General features: G+C 45.7%; 1 protein-coding gene across 1 annotated transcript in view; it reads left to right on the top strand.

The window, feature by feature from the left end:
• Positions 1-15,626: 15,626 nt before the first annotated feature.
• Positions 15,627-16,233, top strand: part of KIF3B (kinesin family member 3B) — a 47,175-nt gene continuing 46,568 nt past the window's right edge. Inside the window, exon 1 of the mRNA XM_080683013.1 lies at positions 15,627-15,734. The gene's annotated coding sequence lies outside the window, so the exon portion shown is untranslated. The remainder of the gene's footprint in view (positions 15,735-16,233) is intronic.

The raw sequence follows: 16,233 nt of genomic DNA, 5'->3' as shown, positions 1-16,233 counted from the left end.
TCCTTTATTGAGCATCAGCCTAGGATGCCAAGCCCAACCAAGTAAACAGTGGGAAGGGTAGGGACAAAAGGTATTTTCCAGAAACCACCTCTTTCCCCACATTCAGTGACTCAGCAGAAGTGGGGAACAGTGCCCACCCAAGGGTGGCAGAGGGAAAGCCTGGGAGGAGACCCCCACCCCAGTCTAAAAATCCTCCCCTCTTAAAAAAGATTTGGAGTGGCCAGGGAGAGGTCAATGGGGGGGAAAGGAGACATATGTAATACTTTAAATAATAAAGAATTTTTTAAAAAAAATTTGGTAGCATACCTTCATTCTCTCCAATACGGGAGCTGTTTTCCTTCTCTAACAGTGTCCAAGAGGTACAGGGCACTCGCAGGAGAAGAGAATGAGCTTTCTAGTGTCCTCAGTCCTACTAACAATTCCAAAGAGAAAGTCTCAGTTCTGTGTCAGCATGTCATTAAGGAGAGCAGACATCAGCGTCAAACATCAGTTTTGCTTTCATTATACTTATTTTTGGATACTTTGTATTTGCATATTTTCATTTACAGATGTGGTTTAGAGTTTCCTCTTAATTTAGGTTACAAAAAGTGAGTTGATTTAGAGAACAATGATAAGTAAATAATGGCATGTGAATTATGAAGATTAAGTTAGGGAGACCCTCACTCAGCCTTGTTTTTATGCCAGGCCCTGAAGACCCACAGAACAAGACCATGGGACTATCAAAGGGGAGGGCCAAGTATTGAAATTACTGTAAAAGAGAAACTATTCATATTCTACTCTTCACAGCTCCATGCTATAGTCAAGACTTTCCTCATTAATGTTTCAAGATCTTATTTTAAAAATTTCCTCTTCTCAGCTCCTGCAGCACCTTGACATTTTAATAATAACCAACATGTATTGTTTCCCATGTGCCAAGACTGTTCAAGGCACTTTACATAAGCTAACTCAATGAAGTCACAGTATAACCCTATGAGTTTGCCTTCTTTTTTTTTTTTTTAAATATTTTTTATTGATTTTTTACAGAGAGGAAGGAAGAGGGATAGATAGTCAGAAACATCGATGAGAGAGAAACATCGATCAGTTGCCTCTTGCACACCTCCTACTGGGGACGTGCCCACAACCAAGTTACATGCCCTTGACCGGAATCGAACCTGGGACCTTTTCAGTCCGCAGGCTGACGCTCTATCCACTGAGCCAAACCGGTTTTGGCGAGTTTGCCTTCTTATTAACTCCATTTTATAGATAAGGGCTCTGAGGCACAGAAAGGTGAAGCAACTAACTCAAGGTCATACAGCTTATGAGTGGCTTGAACCCTAAAAGTATAGGACAAGTGTCAGTGTTCTTAGCCCCATGCTGTGTTGCCTCTCATGTTACTAATCAGAAGACATTTGCTTCTTGGTTTCCCCAACTAGATCAGAGCTTCCCAGGAACAAAGACCATGTCTGATACATCTCCCTGTTCCAGCACCTAACCCATTGCTTGGTTTATAAGAATGCCCACTGGCCCAGACCAGGATGGCTTGGTTGGTCGGAGTGTTGTCCCATACACCAAAAGGTCGAGGTTTTTTTTTGTGTGTTTTTTTTTTTAAATATATTTTATTGATTTTTTACAGAGAGGAAAGGAGAGGGAGAGAGAGTTAGAAACATCAATGAGAGAGAAACATCAATCAGCTGCCTCCTGCACACACCCCCTACTGGGGATGTGCCCACAACCAAGGTACATGCCCTTGACCAGAATCGAACCTGGGACCCTTGAGTCCACAGGCCGACGCTCTATCCACTGAGCCAAACCGATTAGGGCAAGGTTGAGGTTTTGATTCCCAGTCAGGGCACATACCTAGGTTGTGGGCTTAATCCCCAGGCCTGGTTGAGGAGCATGTGGGAGACAACCGATCAATGTTTTTCTCTCATATCAATGTTTATTTCTCTTTCTATCCTTTCCTCTCTCTTTAAAATCAATAAAACATATCCTCAGGTGAGGATTAAAAAACAAAAAGACTATGAAAGAGATTGACTGGGGTGGTCAGAGAAGGCCTCTGTGTCCAGGTGACATTTGAGCAGAGGCCTGCAGGAGGTGAGTGAGTAAGCTGTGTGGCTATCTGGGGAAGAGCATTCCAGGCAGAAGGAACAGCAAGTACAGAAGGGCTGGAGTGGAAGTTAGCCTATCACAGTGGTCGGCAAACTCATTAGCCAACAGAGCCAAATATCAACAGTACAACAATTGAAATTTCTTTTGAGAGCCAAATTTTTTAAACTTCTTCTAATGCCACTTCTTCAAAATAGACTCACACAGGCTGTGGTATTTTGTGGAAGAGCCACACTCAAGGGCCAAAGAGCCGCATGTGGCTCGCGAGCCGCAGTTTGCCAACCACGGGCCTATCGTATTTGAGGGGCAGAGAGGAGGGGAAGTGGGTGAAGTATGAGAGGGAGCAGGAGCCAGATCAGAGTGGGCCTTGCCTCTGGCATTTATGAGATTGATGTGAGAAGCCATGGGGAGGTCTTGAGCAGGGGAGTGACATGATCTGACTTAGGTTTTATATTATCTATTTTATATTATCTGTATCTTGGTATTATAGTTACCTATTGCTGCATAACAAGTAACCCCAAAATGTAGATTCTTAAAGCAAGAATAGCCACATATTTCTCAGAGCTACTGTGTGGGTCAGGAATTTGGGAGTAGCTTGCCTGAGCAGTTCTGGTCTCTCACAAGGTTGTAGTCAGTTATTGGTCAGGACTGTAGTCATCTGAAGGCTTGACTGTGGCTGGAGGTTCCATTTCCAAGGTGGCTGGCAAGTTGGGGTTGGCTGTTGGTGAGAGGCCTCAACTCCTCTCACAGGATTGCTTGGGGTGACCTCTCAACGTTATGGCTGGCTTCCCCCAGTGTGAGTGATTCAAGAGACCAAGACAGAAGCTGTGATGCATTTTATGACTTAGCCTCAGGAGTCATACACCCTCACTTCTGCCATTTCTATTGGTCACACAGGCCATTCTTATTCAATGTGCGAGGGGACTACACGAGGGCATAAGTACAAGGAGGTGAGGATCACTGTGGGCCATCTTGGAGAGTGACTACCACAAGCTTTTTGTTTGCTTGGTGGGGTTTTTTGGGGGGAGGAGGGATTGGTGTTTGTTGTTTTTTATTTCAAAGAGGGAGAGAGAGATCGAAACATCAATGATGAGAGAGAATCATTGATCAATGGCCTCCTGCATGCAATCTAGGGATAAAGCCTGCAACCCAGGCCTGTGCCCTGACTGGGAATCAAACTGTGACTTCCTGGTTCATAGGTCTATGCTCAACCACTGAGCCACGCCGGCCAGGCTTTTTTTTTTTTTTTTTAATAAGAGAAATTTTATTTAGAAAGTCACAAAGGCCTTAGCCAGTTTGGCTCAGTGGATAGAGCGTCAGCCTGGAGATGGAAGGGTCTTAGGTTCTATTCCAATCAAGGGCATGTACCTCAGTTGCAGGCTTCATCCCCAGTCCTGGTCAGGGCACATGCAGGAGGCAACTAATCGATGTGTCTCTCTGAAATAGATGTTTCTCTCTGTCGCTCCCTCTCTCTTCCACTCTCCCTAAAAATTAATGGGAAAAAATATCCTCGGATGAAGATTAACAAAGAAGAAAGTCACAGCGATAGAAGTGAGTGGTAGAAGAAATGGACTCAGGAAATAAGTTACAGTGGCAAAAGAAGGGCCCTTGAAGTTCAGGAGAGAGAAGGGTAAAGGTAGTATGAGGCGGGTGGGGAGGAGGAGAGAAGAAGAGGAGGGGAAAGATTGCTTGTTTTAACTTATAGTAAATTTTTTTGTATAGTTGTATGAATTTTAACATGGGTAGATTTGCGTAACCACCACCACAAACAGGATGCAGTACAGTTTCATCACCCCTCCAAAAGCCCTCATGTTTCCCTTTGTAGTGACATTCTCTTCCCACCCTTAACCCGTGGTAGCCACCAATCTGTCACTATAGTTTTGTCTTTTTGAGAATGTCATGGAATCATAGAGTGCGTCGCCTTTTGAAATAGGCTTTTTTCACGCAGAATAATGTCACTGAGACTCATCTAGGTGGTTGCAGGTATCAATAGTCCATTAATTTTTTTTTTTAAAATCCTCACCCAAGGGCTGAAGCCGGTTTGGCTCAGTGGATAGAGCGTCGGCCTGCGGACTGAAGGGTCCCGGGTTCGATTCCGGTCAAGGGCATGTACCTTGGTGGCGGGCACATCCCCAGTGGGAGGTGTGCAGGAGGCAGCTGATGGATGTTTCTCTCTCATCGATGTTTCTAACTCTCTATCCCTCTCCCTTCCTCTCTGTAAAAAATCAATAAAATATATTTAAAAATAAAAAAATAAAAAAAATAAAAAATAAATCCTCACCCAAGGAGTGAGGATATTTTTCTATTGATTTTTTTAAAATATATTTTATTGATATTTCACAGAGAGGAAGGGAGAGGGATAGAGAGTTAGAAACATCGATGAGAGAGAAACATCGATCAGCTGCCTCCTGCACATCTCCCACTGGGGATGTGACCGCAACCCAGGTACATGCCCTTGACCGGAATCGAACCCGGGACCTTTCAGTCCGCAGGCCGACGCTCTATCCACTGAGCCAAACCGGTTTCGGCTCTATTGATTTTTTTAGAGTGTAAGGCAGTGGTCGGCAAACCACGGCTCGCGAACCACATGCGGCTCTTTGGCCCCTTGAGTGTGGCTCTTCCACAAAATACCACGTGAGAGACAAGTCCATCAGTTCCCTCCTGCGAGCATCCTGACTGACGAGGGGTGGGGAACAAACCCACAACCCAGGTACCTGCCCTTGACCCGGAATCAAACCTGAGACTCTCCGGTGTGCAGACCAACACTCTAACCACAGAGCCATGCTAGCCAGAGCTAGTCCATTCCTTTTAAAATCCTGTGTAGATATACATAGTTTGCTTATGGGTTTACCCATTGACGGGGTTAGTTCCTATTTGGGGGAATTATGAATAGAGCTGCTGTAAACATTTGTGCACTGCATTCTTTCTCTTGTAATTTCTGCTACTCTGATGATATATATATCAGATCTTTTGATATTGTGCCACAGGTCCCTTACACCCTGTTTATTTTATTTTATTTTATTTTATTTTATTTTATTTTATTTTATTTTATACTAGTGGCCCAGTGCATGAAATTGGTGCACAGGGTGGGGGGGTGTCCCTCAGCCCGGCCTGCATGCTCTCCAATCTGGGACCCCTCAGGGGATGTCCGACTGCCTGTGGGATCAGGCCTAAACTGGCAGTTGGACATCCCTCTCGCAATCTGGGACCGCTGGCTCCTAACCACTCACCTGCCTGCCTACCTGATCACCCCTAACCACTCTGCCTGCCGGCCTGCTCTCACCCAACTGCCCCCCAGCCTTCTCGCCCCCAACTGCCCCCCCTTGCTGGCCTGATCGCTCCCAACTGCCCCCGCTGCCAGCATGCTTGCCCCCAACTGCCCTCCCCTCTTGGCCTGATCGCCCCTAACCACCTCTGCCTCGGCCCCCGCCACCATGGCTTTGTCCGGAAGGTCTCCCAGTCTAATTAGCATATTACCCTTTTATTAGTATAGATTTCCCTCTGTTGTTCAAATTGGGTAATTTCTATGTATCTTCCTTCAAGTTCACAGATTCTTTCCTGTGACAGTTCCATTTTAATGTTTAGCCCCTCCATTCAGGTTTTTTAAAATTTCAATTACTGTATTTTTCTCTTCTAAAATTTCCATTTGGTATATGTATATTTTCTATTTATGAAGAAGCTGAAGAAAGATCAGGTTCTTCATTCTTACTTGGAGTATTTTTTTAAATTGTGGTAAAACATAATAGCATAAAATCTACCATTTAAAACAATTTTAAGTGTACTAAATACACTAAGTACATTCACATTGTTGTGCAACCATCACCACATCCATCTCCAGAACTTGTTCTTCTTTCCAAACTAAAATTCTGTACCCAGTAAACACTAACTCCCATTGTCTCCTTAGAGTATTTTTAATTTTTTTAAAAAATGCATACATTTTTTATTGATTTCAGAAAGGAAGGGAGAGACAGAAACATCAATGATGAGAGAGAATCATCGATTGGCTGCCTCCTGCACACCCCCTACTGAGGATCAAGCCTGCAACCCAGGCATGTGCCCTTGACTGGAATCGAACCTGGGACCCTTCAGTCCGCAGGCTGACATTCTATCCACTGAGCCAAACCAGCTAGGGCCCTCCTTAGAGTATTTTTATAACAGCTGCTTAAAAGGCCTTATTCAGATCATTCCAACATCTTAGTGTTGGCGTCTTTTCATTGTCTTTTCCTATGCAAGCTGAGATTTTCCTGCTTCTTTGTGTTGTAAGTAATTTGTCCTGGACATTTTTAAAATTATGGTAAGAGCTCGGGTCTCATTTAAATCTATGGAGAAATACTGATGTTTTTCTCTTAGCAGGCCATTGGCAAAGTGGGGTCAGGTAGCAAACTCCGTGTGCTTCTGTGGTTGTGGTTCCAATGTCAATCCTGTTTTCAAATCCTCTGTGATGCCATATGTGTCGGCCCCATGTGCATGTCACTCAGGGGTCAGTCCGGAACTCTCACAGTGGCCTACCTCCTTATTCATTTCTGTGAGACTGGTGAACTGTTTAGGGTCCATCTACTCATATACTGCTCGGGGCTGAGCCCAGGAGTCCGTAAATAACTTTGTGGGGTCGCTTTCCCAAACTCCCCCTCACTGAGATTTCCCTGGGACTTTCCAGTTCCCTGGGGTTTTATTTACCTGACTCTGATGTGCATTTCTCACAAATGCAACCACATCAAGGCCAAAACATTAGGGGTCCATCCCACAGCTCCTCCAGTTAGAGAGGAAGGTTCCCTTTCCTCATAATTTCAGGCTCCTGCAGGCACTTGCCACCACCTCTGCCATGGGATAGCCTGTGGACTAGGACACAAGAGAATGGACAAAAGAAAACAAGTAGGTGAACAACATAAACTGATGAACAAAAACAGATCCAGAGACAGAGAAGTGTCGATCAGACCGTCAAACCTCAGAGGGAAGGTAGGGGAGGGTGGGGGTAAGGGGGAGAGATCAACCAAAGATTGTATGCATGCATATAAGCCTAAGCAATGGACACAGACAGTAGGGAGGTGAGGGCATGTGCTGGGAGGTGGGAGCGGCTAGGGAGAGATCAATGGGGGAAAAAGGAGACTTATGTAATACTTTAAGCAATAAAGAATTTAAATTAAAAAAAAAAAAAGGTGGGCTTTCTAAAGGGACCGCATTCAGGGCACAGCGGTAGCATGAGCAATGTCTTAGAGGGGTATCAGAGCAGATTGGGAAGGCTGGGGTGATGGGTGCAGGGCTGAGTACTATGGAGGGTGAGTACTATGGGAGGGAAGGCCAGGAACTAGGCTGGGACTAGGTGTTAAGAGGCAAGTAGTTGGTTTCTGATTTCTATAGACCAAAGAAAAAGGCCAGGTAATGTTTTCCACTAGTGTGTGAGGAGGGGAAGCCCCCACCCCCAGACCTGTGACAGGATGTGGGGATGCTTGTGGGTGACTGAGGCTTTGGCAAGGAAAGGTAGCATCTAGGTTAAAAAGGCTAGTGGCCCAGGTCCTGAGGAGAGAGATGGGCAGTTTTACAGCTGCTGAAAGGGAACGCCTACTGCTGCAGCCTCTCTTGGGTCTGATGATCTAGGAGAGGGCCAAGGGCTTGGCTGCCTTTGTACCCCAGATAGTCAATCTAACATTTCCCAAGGGCTTTTGTAAATCAGGTGGGGAGGTGGTAGAGGCTGGGGGACCACATGTTTAGAGGTAGGAGTGACAAAGAGCTTTTGCTATATTCTTCTTTGCTTTTTGTTGTTGTAGTTATTGCTTTTGCTGTATTCTTTTAAAAATTTGTTTTTTTCATTTCAAATCATGTGTATTTGAATAAATGACCCCAAAACGCAGAAGGTGAAAACAACAAACATTTATTACTTCATGCAGTTTCTGAGAGTCATGATTCTGAAATCAGCTTCGCTGGGTAATTCAGGCTCAGAGTCTTTCGTGAGGTTACAGTTACAATGTTTGCCAGGGCTGCAGTCATCTGAAGGCTTGACTGGGGCTGGAGGGTCTGCTTTCAAGATGGCTCATTTATATGGCTGTTGGCAGGAGGCTTCAATTATTCCCCATGCAGGCATCTCCACAGGGCAGCTCTTGATATGGCAGCTATTTTCCCCATAACAAGGGATCCAAGAGAGAGAGCAAGAGGCCAAGATGGAAGCTCTAGTGCCTTTTTTGTTGTTGTTAATTCTTACCCGAGGATATTTTCCCATTGATTTTGAGAGAGAATGGAAGGGAGGGAGAGAGACATAGTGAGAGAAATATGGGTGTGAAAGAGACACATCGATTGGTTGCCTCCTGCACGGGCTGAACTAGCCCGGGGATCAAGCCTGCAGCCAAGGTATGTGCCCTTGACCGGAATCGAACCCAGGACCCTTCAGTCCATAGGCCGATGCTCTATCCATTGAGCCTCCAGTGTCTTTTTAAAAAACACATATTTTTTGTTGATTTCAGAGAGGAAGGGAGAGGGAGAGAGAAATAGAAACATCAATGATGAGAGAGAATCATCTATTGGCTGCCTCCTGCATGCCCCCCACTGGGGATTGGCTTGCAACCTGTGCATGTGCCCTGACCAGGAATCGAACCATGACCTCCTGGTTCATAAGTCGACACTCAACCATTGAGCTACACTGACAGGGCTCTAGTACCTTTTATAAAGTAATCTCAAAAGTGACATACCAACATTTCTGCCATATTCTATTGGTCACTGAGATATTGTGATTTACAAAAATATGTAAACTTGGTCATTCAGATAATCAAAAAATATTTTTCAGGTGTATTTGGTCTTCATCTACAGTTCCTGGCTCAGAGTTCCCCAAATCCCTGAAATTTCCTGAGGGATAAGAGCAATGGAAGCATCTTTTTAAAAAGTGCGTTTTCATTGATTTTTTTAGAGAGAGAGGAAGGGAGTAGGGAGGGAGAGATAAAAACAATGATGGGAGAGAAACATCAATTGGTTGCCTCCTGCATGCCCCTACTGGGGATCAAGCCCACAACCCTGGCATGTGCCCTGACCCAGAATCGAACCAGTGACCGCTTGATGCATGGGTGGACACTCAGACAATGGGATCATCTTTTGCTATAATATTTGGTCTCTTGTCCTCAGTTTCTGAAATCCCTTCAGAGCCTTAAAGGTGAAACGGGTGTCTTGATATTCATAACAAGCCGCCTTCCATGTTCATATTAATGCAAGATGGTTTTTGGAAAGTGCCTTAGGATGGGGGCTTGTTGCCAGGGGAACCAATGGTCAGTAGAGGTTTGAAACTTTTGGTCCCACCCCTGATTCCACAGAGGGGAGAAAAGGCTAGAGGTTGAACCAATCACCAATGGCCAATGAGTTAATCAATCATGCCTATGTAATGAAGCCTCCACAATGAACCCAAAAGGAAGGAGTTCAGAGCCCTTCTACTTTGGGGACCCAGAATGGTTTCATGTGCCACCTTGCAGGGCCCCAAGCTCCATGGGGACAAAAGCTCCTTTATTTGGGACCTCAGTTCATCTGGCTGTTGATTCATGCCCTTTAATATCCTTTGTAATAAATCAGTAATCTAATGAGTAAACAGGTTTTCCTGAGTTCTGTGAACTGTCCTAGCAAATTAATTGAACCTAAGGAGAGGATCATTGGAACCTGCCATTAGTAGCTAATCTGAAGTGGAGGGCGATTTTGTGGGACTGGGCCCTTTACCTGAAGAATCTATCTCCGCATAAATTGTGTCAGAATTGAGTTGAACTTTTGGACACCTCCTGATATTTGAGAATTGCTTGTTGGCGTAAAGCAGCGCCCCCCCCCCCCGCCCCCCCCACACAACTTGAAATTGGGTTCAGGAACCCTTTCAGTCACATAAACCATTGCTGATTTAGTGTGAGAGGGGCCTATAAGAGGATTTGAATGCAGTGGGGGTCATTGAGGGTCATTTTGGAAGCTGGCTACCACATCATGGATTACCAATACAAGTTATTTTGTAAATTTAAAGAGATCACAGAGATATATTATTAATAGCAAAAAGTTATTAATACCTTTTTCTAGAAACTCACTTTAATAAAAAAAGAACCACAAAACATATATTTCTATTATACATACAGATGTAAATGTATAGAAAAAGGTCTAAAAGGATAAAATTAAAGCTGTTACCTCTGGGGAGGGAAATGGAATGAAATGTTGTGAAAAGAAACTAACCACTTTTACACTATATTTTCTTTATGGTTTGAATCATTGGGTCACTGTTCTAATTTTCAGGTGCTTGATAGCAAACCACCCCAAACTTAGTAGTGTAAAACAACAGTTACTTTTATTCTGCTCACAGATTTGATGAGCTGGGAATTTGGACAGGACATGGTAGAACTGATTTGTCTTTGCTCCATGATTTCTGGGGCCTAAACTGGGAGACGAAAATAGCTTAGGTGACTACATTCGTGGCACCTGGGCTCAGAGAGGGCCATTGACTGGAACACCTGACTCTCAGTGTGGCTTGGTCTTCCTTACAGCATGGAAGCTGTATTACAAGAGGAAGTGTCCCGGGAGGAAGCATCTGGAGAGAGAATATTCCAAGAGAACCAGGCAAAGCTGCATGGTTTTTTTGACCCAATATCGGAAGTCACATAGCATCACGTCTGCCATATTCTATTGGTTAAATCCTCTACCAGCCTACTCAAATTTAAGGAAAGAGGACATCAATTCTCCCTCCCTTGGCAAGTGTGTCAAGGAGTCTGTGGCCATTAAAAAAGAAACTGCTGCCCTAGCTGGTTTGGCTCAGACTGAAGGGTCCCAGGTTCCGATTCCGGTCAAGGGCACATGCCGGGGTTGCAGACTTGGTCCCCAGAAACGGGCTTGCAGGAGGCAGCCGATCAATGATTCTCATCATTGATGTTTCTATCTCTCTTTCTCTCTCCCTTCCTCTCTGAGATTAATAAAAATATATTTTAAAAATAAATAAAAATGAAAAAGAAATTGCACAGTTAGTTATATGATTTTAAAATCTATTTTAAATAAAACTTTGAGCTGCCTTTCCTGAGACGGTAGATTGGGAGCAGCTAGGCACCTGCTCACAGCTGCTGCCTCCCAGACTCTTAGGTCCTTCTGCTCTTTATCTCCTTGAGCCCGAGCATCGCAGGGACACTGAGATAACTTGGCAGTTACAACTTAGAATTCTTTTTTATTTCTTTTCTTTACCTGGAACCAAGCCCTTTATGTAAATATTTATGGATGGATTTATTTGTTCCTCATGCCTTGTTCCAAAAAGGACTTGAGGAAGCTTATAAGAATTTATACAGCATAATCATGTGATTAAAATACATATAAATAGATCCTAGAAACCAAGGTGAAGGGGAAGGAAAGGCTGAAGTAGTAAGTTGAGACCAGAGGGGAAGTTAATTCTTAACAATATATACTGCAAAGTCTTAAGTAAATATTTGTCACTGCAGGGCTGGAAGGGATTATATATGCCATCTGATCCAGCTCCCCAACTGCCTCTTGAAATCCCCTTCCAACACCCTACCAAGTGTCCAGCTAGCCTCAGTCTGCACATCTCCAGTGATGAGCTCACTACACTGCAAGGCAATTCCAACTATTAGAAAGTATGGATGGACCCAGGAATCATAAACTCAAATGCTTCCAAGGGTCAGGGAGGCAAGGAAAATGAATGAACCAGGTTGGTGTGGAGCTGGGGAGCATATGGCAAAGTGAAACTCACATCCAGTTTAACAGGGGCAACTGCTCTCCCTCCAGGCAATATCTCAGAAGAAGCTGGAAATCCCAATTTATATGGGAAATTTCCGCTTTTTTATTTTAAAAAATATATTTTTATTGATTTTAGAGAGGAAGGGAGTGGGGGAGAGAGATAGAAACATCAATGATGAGAATCATTGATCAGCTGTGTTCTACATGCTCCACACCAGGGACTGAGCCTGCAACCTGGGCATGTGCCCTGACCAGGAATGGAACTGTGACCTCCTGGCTCGTAGGTTGACACTCAACTACTGAGCCATGTTGGCTAGGGTCTTCCTTTTTTAAATGTTGGCAATTCTCTTTTTTGATAAACATAGCAGGCCAAATAGAACACAACTGCCAGTAGATGCTGCTCATGGTCCACCAGTTTGTGAGCTCAGAAGACGCTAAAGTCATGGGCTTTGAAGTTGAGTTAGAACAGACTTTGACTCTGGCTCTGCTACTTACTCACTGAGTAATTGTTTAGAGCCTCAGTTCTCCTCTGTGAAATGGGGATAATAATAGTTTTTATCTCTTAAAGAGGTAGCTATGTGATAGCTAAGGTAGGTTGTCAAGCACTTACCACATTGCCTGGCACATAGGATGTACCAATAAATACAGTGCTATAAATAAAGGAATAATTTATAAATAATAAATAAATAATGGACTAATGTTTATCAATAAATATGCAGTGCTAAATAAATGCAATAAATAAAATCTATCATGAGGGCTTCTGTGGGGCCTCCATGCACTGATTCCAGCTTTGCCTACAAAGGTAACTTTTATTTTATTTTGTATTTTAGAGAGAGAGGAAGAGAGGGAGAGAGAGGGAGAGGGAGAGAGAGAGAGAGAGAAAGAGAGAGAAACAACGATCAGTTGCCTCCCGCATGCACTGCAACTGGGGATGGAATATGCATCCTGGGTATGTGCTCTGACAGGGAATCAAACCTGCCACCTACTGGTGTACAGGATGATGCTTCAACCAACTGAGCCACACTGGCCAGAGCTATGAAGATAACTTTTGATAAGAGTGGTTGAGGTACATTTCAAGGTTTGGGGACCTTGTTTTTAATTGATAGAAGTACAGGTCACATTGTCCACTTAGGTGCCTGAACACACAGCATTTTCCTTAGTTCAGGGCTGAGACAAAACAGCTGACAAAGGAAGTCTGCAGGGTCCTGCTTTTGAGTAGGGAGTAATGAGCAGATATGAACACAGATATGTCGTGCTTGTGAGGAGAGAGGGGTGCAGGGGAGAGAGCATCCCAGGCGGGGAGAACCCATGGAACAAAGGCACAGAGAGGCTGGCAAGCTCATGGAGCCCGGCCAGAGAGAAAAGGGAAATACTGTGCAGCCAACAATGAGGTGGGCCCGTGTTGGCAGGAGGAGCCTCTAGCCTACTCCTCTGGGTGATGGGGGGCTATCAGAGTTGTGGACAGGGACAGGGATAACCAAGAATTTTCAGTTTGCCAGTCACTGAAGTGCTGAACATGCATCCACAGGCCTCAAGTCAGAGTTGTGAGTTTGTGTCCCCTCTTCATGAGTTCGGGAGCCTCCAGAGAGATGGGGAAGAGATGAGGCCTCTTGTTTGTTTGTTTGTTGTGTCTTACTGCTCCAGAGACATACCCAATATTTGCAGAGCACTTGAGAGAGGTGAAGAGACTGTGCTGGGGCACCTGACTGGAGGCAGAGGTAAGAGTGTGGGCTCTGGATTCATGTAATGATGAGACATAATCTTGGCCAGTTTTCCCATCTATAGGATGGGGATGATAATAGTACCTGCATAATCAGTGATTGAATGGATCGATGTGCTTAACTCATTGTAAGTACTCTATAAATGTCCTTTCTGTGACTTCCAATTCTCCCTTGGTCTACTTACCCTAAACCAGTGGTTGGCAAACTCATTAGTCAACAGAGCGGCAAACCGCGGCTCGCGAGCCGCATGTGGCTCGTGAGCCGCAGTTTGCCGACCACTGCCCTAGACCACCACCTTATACAGGTGGAATATCTGTCTCCTTCCTAAATCCATGTGCTCTCTCTCTTTTCATTCCCTAATCATACTTTCCTACTGGTCAAGAATGTGCCTTTGCCCTGGCCAGTGTGGTTCAGTTGGTTGGGCGTGCTGGGTGTCATCCAGTGCACCAATGGTTTGATTCCCGGCACATGATGGGGTTTCAGGTTGATCCTCAGTAGGGGCCGTGCAGGAGGCAGCAGATCGATGTTTCTCTCTCTCATGTTTCTCTCATTGATGTTTCTCTCCCCCTTCCTCTCTCCATAAAAATCAATAAAAACGGCCCTGGCCAGTTTGGCTCAGTGAATAGAGCGTCGGCCTGAGGACTGAAGGGTCCCAGGTTCGATTCCGGTCAAGGGCACATGCCTGGGGTTGCGGGCTCAATCCCCAGTAGGGGGTGTGCAGGAGGCAGCCGATCAATGATTCTCTTTCATCATTGATGTTTCTATCTCTCTCTCTCCCTTTCTCTTCTTCTCTAAAATCAATAAAAATATTTAAAAAAAAAGAAATAAAATACCATTTCAAAGTGATATTTCATTTTAAAAAAATCAATAAAAACGTATTTTTTTAAAAAAGAATGTGCCTTTGAATTTCTTCATTTTTGATGCTCCTTAGAAAAAGCCAAAAGGTCAAAACTGATAAATGGCAAAGTTGGATCTCTCAAGTTCATGAACTTTGAACCCACACTGTGTTCCCTGGGCCCAATACGCACTGGCTGTGTCTTGCCCAAGACCCCACAGCTATTAGTGGCAGAGCTGAGATCTAAATCCAGATCTGCCTGGCTCCCTTACCCCGCACTCCCCAACGCCCCCTATGGAATCTTTAGTTGCCCTTTATTTTTTTAAAATATATTTTACTGATATTTTACAGAGAGGAAGGGAGAGGGATAGAGAGCCAGAAACATCGATGAGAGAGAAACATCGATCAGCTGCCTCCTGCACACCTCCTACTGGGGATGTGCCCGCAACCAAGGTACATGCCCTTGACCGGAATCGAACCTGGGACCTTTCAGTCCGCAGGCCGACGCTCTATCCACTGAGCCAAACCGGTTTCGGCTTTAGTTGCCCTTTAGTATAATCACCGTGCTTCTCCTACACGGCTCTTTCCCTACATTTTACTCTATTTCACTACATTATCAACTCTCCCACAAGAATTGTGAGATCATCCAGCAGGAGTCATGCCAAATTTGTAGATGAAAAACCTGAGGCTCAGAGAGGGAAAGTGACTTGACCAAGGCCATTAGAATTGGTTGATATTGCAGGTAGTCTAGAGATGAGGGGAGCCTGGTCTGGCCTGGTGTGGTGGCACTGAAGATGGAGAAAGATGGATAGACAGGAGTAATATTTGAGAAGTAGACTAAGGGATATGCTGACGATATGCTGACTGACTGGATGTGGGGGTGAAGGAGAGGGAAGGGAAAAGAATGATTCCTAAATTTTTGGCTTGACTGACCAGGTGGACCCTAAATGGGATCTCAGTAGCAGCTTGAGATGCAAGTCAGGTAACTGATGTGAAAGCTCTTTAGGAAAGGTCAACCGGTGGCTCAAGTCGTGCGGAGGGACCAAGGCAATGCGTTCCATTTTTAAGATGGGGAAACTGAGGCACCAGATACCAGCGGGTGGAGTCAGGTCACATTGCTCTCTTTTCACACTCCTTGGTTGGGTGAAAGACCAAGCGTGTTGGGCACCTACTAGGCGCTAATACCCAGCCCCGCCTCGCCCGGCCCGTCAGGCTCTCCCTGTCCGCCGTCAGAATCCCAATAAAGTTATTGAAATTGACACTGGTTGCTAAGGAAGTAGGTCGCGGAGCCGAGTTGCCAAGGAAGTGAGCGGCCGCGGTCTCTCCCCATCCGGGGCAGTAGGGAATGGCTGAGCCCGGGATTTGCCGCCTCCGCTGCCGCCGCCGCTACCGCCCGCTCTCGGCTGCCGCCGCAGGTGAGCCGGGGAGGAGCCCAGAGCCGCGGGACTGGGCGGTCCCGCCGCCGCCCGGGACCTTCGCGGAGGCCGCGCTGGCGCCGCCGCTGGCTCGGCACTCCCCGCGGGAGCATCCTCTGCTCTGCCTCCCGGGCATCCTCCGGCCGTTGGGTGGCCTCGCCCCTCCATCCATGGGTGGAGGTGCGGCCAGACCCCCAGATCCTGCAGCCAGTTGTTGGGGTCCGCTCAGGTGTTTGGCTGTGATCGGGACCCAGCGTCGGAGGGAGGCAGGGAAGCGAACTCCTGGGGTCCGCAATCGGCGCTGCTCCCGCTCACTGTGTGACCTTGGACGAGTCCCCTTCCCCTCTCTGGCCTCAGTTGACCTCTTTGGCCAAGGGGGTCCAAACACTTGCTGCTCAGAGTGGCTAAGATGATGAGGCGTGCATGTTGAAAGTGCCCTAAACGAGGAGAGGGAGAATTCTTAGGGAGCCCTAGCCTGCGGGCCAAGAATCCAGTTTGA

The sequence above is a fragment of the Plecotus auritus genome (genome assembly GCF_963455305.1).
Source record: "Plecotus auritus genome assembly, chromosome: 8".
In the NCBI taxonomy this organism is placed as follows: Eukaryota; Metazoa; Chordata; class Mammalia; order Chiroptera; family Vespertilionidae; genus Plecotus; species Plecotus auritus.
The sequence above is the reverse complement of the archived record's forward strand: the minus strand, read 5'-3'. Positions and strand labels throughout refer to the sequence as shown.